This window comes from Bidens hawaiensis, unplaced genomic scaffold (genome assembly GCF_021521415.1).
Source record: "Bidens hawaiensis isolate Kalapana, Puna unplaced genomic scaffold, B.hawaiensis_p1.1 tig00015291_1, whole genome shotgun sequence".
NCBI classification, from domain to species: Eukaryota; Viridiplantae; Streptophyta; class Magnoliopsida; order Asterales; family Asteraceae; genus Bidens; species Bidens hawaiensis.
This window is the reverse complement of record NW_027492362.1, coordinates 135,496-139,726: the sequence shown is the minus strand read 5'-3', so window position 1 is coordinate 139,726 and position 4,231 is coordinate 135,496. Positions and strand designations below refer to the sequence as shown.

Genomic DNA, 4,231 nt, shown 5'->3' with positions numbered 1-4,231 from the left:
TGTCTTGGTTCGTGCGGCTAGCGTCCTCGTGCGGCGTTATTGTTGACACATTGACCGGCTTCCCACGTGCTATTACTAATTTACCCATTAAGTGAAAAATAAACAAGTTTATATTAATTCTATGTGACTAATAAATCATCTTAATTTTTTAAACTTTGATCATTCATGTATATGTATAGTTTCATAAATTTATTACAACATTCTTGTTGGTATATCATTAGAAGGTTTGTGACTAATTTTAAACAATGTCTATGCTTTGAAGTTAAAACAATTATATCTTTTATTTAAGTCACTTAATTTAAAAGGTTTTCACATTTATAAAAAACCTCATACTACTGTAACAACTAATAAAAGTTGTGTGACTTTAAATAAACAAATAAGTTTAAACAATATTAGCGGAATGCTTTAAAAACTTATTTACTATTAGATAACGTACGAATGTATTTGTTATACAAAGAAAAAATAAGAATATAGGCTCATTTTGTTACTGAAGTTTGGCCAGCTACGTAACTTTAGTATATTTTTTTATTGTTATCTTTTTTGTAACTATACCATTGAGGTTTTCAAATATTGCCCTTTTCATCCATTTCATTAACCTTGTTAGTTTGTTAACGTTATGTTCCTTTACCTATTTGGATGAAAATGACAAAATTATGATCAAACCTAAAGTACGATTTTATAAGATGAATATTTCACATTTAACCATTTCAATATATATGACACAAGTGTCTTTACAAGTAATATGAACTAGATGTATTTATGTCCATTTATGCAACTAGGCTTCTAGCACAAGTAAACATGTCATGGTAAAATAGGATAGCATAACATGTTTAGTGTAATCAAAAACCATTTTAGATATGCATATACATCCACAACGTATAAGTTTGTTCACACAAACCCACATCATGTAAAATGACATAACTTCACCATCTAAATAAATAACCACACCGGTGTATCACACAACGTATTACAATTTAAAAATAATCGTCGTTATTATATGTTTAATATTAAAAAGAATAAAAGTGAAAATCAGGTTTGTGTGTATACGTGAATTATCTATGTATAAAAATTTATAAAATTTAAAAACTAGAAACATCAAGTCACGCGTGGTAACACTAGCACGTGTGGAGCGGTCCAACTGGCTTATTAACCGGCCCCATTCAATTCATCATCCTTTCCGGTTTACCAAATTTCAATAAAAATAAATAAAAAAAGAATCCAATCTCTTTATTATTATTATTATTGCTTAGCTTTCCTCTGCGTTGAACGATTGCCCCAAAAAGCACAGGACCTCTTCTTTATTATTATTATTATTACTGATCCATCCACACTCTCACTCTTGGGTCTCTTTCAATTCCATTATTATTATTATTAACCTCATACTTTATAAAAAGCATCTAGATCTCATTATTTCCCCATTGACTGTTCTATTCTACTATTGGTTTGGTTTCATCATTCAAACCTTTTATACACCTTGAATACGACATCAAAACACTTCGTTTTCATCACTCTTTTTGACCCAACCCATATCACCAAACTCAACCACAATGCAATGTGCCTGAAACCAATTTGCCCACCAAGTGTTCGTCATAATGCGCGTGTGTAATTCACCCCCAGATGGGGTTAACGGCCAGGTTCTAGATCTACACACTGCTGTCAAAGACGTTGTATTAGGCGGTGGACTCGGGTTCGGATCCGGGTTTGACCAGAAACTGGATCTTAACAAGATGATTGAACAATTGGATCTACCAGATGTCCCATCTGTATTCATTTGTCCAATTTCACTTGAACCAATGCAAGACCCGGTTACCCTTTGTACGGGTCAAACGTACGAACGATCCAATATCTTGAAATGGTTCAGTTTGGGTCACTTCACTTGTCCCACTACTATGCAAGAGCTTTGGGATGACTCAGTCACACCAAATAATACCCTGCATCAGTTAATATACACTTGGTTTTCACAAAAATATTTGCAAATGAAGAAGAAATCCGAAGACGTAGCGGGTACGGCTTCGGATATCTTGGACACCCTTAAACGGGTTAAGGGTCAAGCGCGTGTTCGGTCGTTGAAAGACCTGAGGCGGGTCGTGACCGAACACGCGACTGCGAGGACCGCGGTTGTTAGTAAAGGTGGGGTGGGTGTTTTGTTAGCCTTATTAGGTCCTTACACTTCACACGCAATTGGGTCTGAGGTCGTGTCAATTCTTGTGAATTTAAGCCTTGATTCGGGTTCGAGGTTGAACCTTATGCAGCCTGCGAAAGTCTCGTTATTGGTTGATATGTTGAATGAAGGGTGTATTGAAACAAAGATTAATTGTACCAACTTGTTGCAAAGTTTAATGGAAGAAGATGATTTCCAGTTAATTGTTTCGAGTCATAGTTTGTTAGTCGCGTTAATGCGGTTGGTTAAAGATAAACGACACCCGAGTGGGAATTTGCCCGGTTTAAAGCTGCTTAAATCCATATGCTCGGTTAAGGATAGACACGCGATAACGTTGATTGTTAGTATAGGCGCGGTTCCTCAATTGGTTGAATTACTGCCCGGGATGAATCCCGAGTGTTTGGAACTAGCATTGTTTGTTTTGGATGCGGTTTCGGATGTGAAAGAAGGTAAAATCGCATTGAGCGGGTGTTCGAATACGATACCGAATATGGTTAGGATCTTGATGAGGATATCGGAAACGTGTACGCAGCTTGCTTTGTCGATTTTGTGGTCAATTTGCAAGCTTTCGCCTGAAGAGTATTCGTCGGTTGCTGTTGATGTGGGTCTGGCTGCAAAGCTTTTGCTTGTTATTCAAAGCGGGTGTGATCCGTTGCTGAAACAGCGGTCGGCTGAGCTGTTGAAGCTCTGCAGTTTGAATTATACGGATTCGATCTTTATATCTAAATGCAAGTTAACAAGAACCATCAGGTGAAAGCTTGAAGAGTGATTGTATATAGTTGCCTTTGTGGGATTATTACCATGGGTAAAAAATTATCTTTTTTGTTATCTTTTACATTTCAGTTTTAAATTTTGGAATATAAATATATTTCTTTGGTAACTATTGAAATTGATTTAAAGTTCTTGAGCATTGTGGTAATATGTGTGTTTGATTGTTGGGTACTCCAAGTTTAGTGAATGATAGTGGCATGTGTGTGTATGACTAAATTTACTGTGTTTGATTGATGGGAGTCAAAGTTTGGTGAAGGAAGAGGGCCATTGTGTTTTGAAAAAAGACTCAATACTTTAGACCAATGATGTCTTCAAAAATCAAAAGATAGTTGATACTTGATAGAGCCTTTAACTATAAGACTGAGGGGTGTGGGGGCTTCAAAGGGGGAGCTAGAGCCCCTCCGCTCGCGTCCCCAGGCGCTAGTACCACACCAAGGGGGTGCTAGAGGGGGCGTTAGAGGGGGCTCCAACACCACCGCGAGCATGGTAGCGGGAGAAGAGAGAGAGGATGTGGGGCGCTAGCGGGGCGCTACCCACACCAGGGGCGCTAGCGCGGGGCGCCAGCACCCCCCTAATCCAGTTTCTCTCTCTGCCACACGTCATAATATTATTGGTTCTTGGCTCTGCTGGAGCCCCCACTAGAGCCCCACACCCCTTAGGGGGTGTTTGGTACAGAGAAAAAAAATGAGAAGAAATGGAAATGGAAATAGGAGAGAAATGGAATTGGAAAGAAATGGAAATAGGTGGAGAATTGAAAATCATTTCCTTTGTTTGGTAGAATAGAGAAAAGAAGTGAAAATCATTCTCCTTCTCTCAACCTAACTCTTCCAGCTGCCACCAACTCCACCTTCTCCTCTCTCTCTCCGGCGACCGTTCTTCCTCCTCTATCTTCTTCTAATCCACCACGGCCACCAACCACTAAAACCACAGCTGCCGCCAACCACTCCGCCGCGATTTAGGGTTGCTAGTTGCGAACGGACGGACGCCGGTCGGAGTAGGACGCTACGGAGTAGGGTTCCGCCAGTCGGAGTAGGACACGAACGGATGTTTTTGCCTACATCATCGCCGGAGTTGCTAGTTGCAACGCGACGGAGTAGGGTTCCGCCGTGCCGGACATCATCGCCGGTCGGAGCAATGGAAATAATACCATACACACTTTTTGCCTACACCGAGAAGACAGATGAGTAGAGCAGAGAAGCGATGGTGGCTCACAGAGAATTCCATTTCTCTTCAAAATGGAGAGAATTGGATTTCTCAATTTTTTGCCTACACCCAATTCCCAGAGAAATCCAATTCTCC

General features: G+C 39.7%; 1 pseudogene across 1 annotated transcript; it reads left to right on the top strand.

Annotated features, from left to right (window-relative positions):
* Window positions 1-1,071: 1,071 nt before the first annotated feature.
* On the top strand, window positions 1,072-3,261 carry LOC143548872 (U-box domain-containing protein 30 pseudogene; annotated as a pseudogene). The gene is made up of 2 exons (XR_013138028.1): window positions 1,072-3,073; window positions 3,116-3,261. The product of XR_013138028.1 is annotated as a U-box domain-containing protein 30 pseudogene (transcript).
* The last annotated feature ends 970 nt before the right edge of the window (window positions 3,262-4,231 follow it).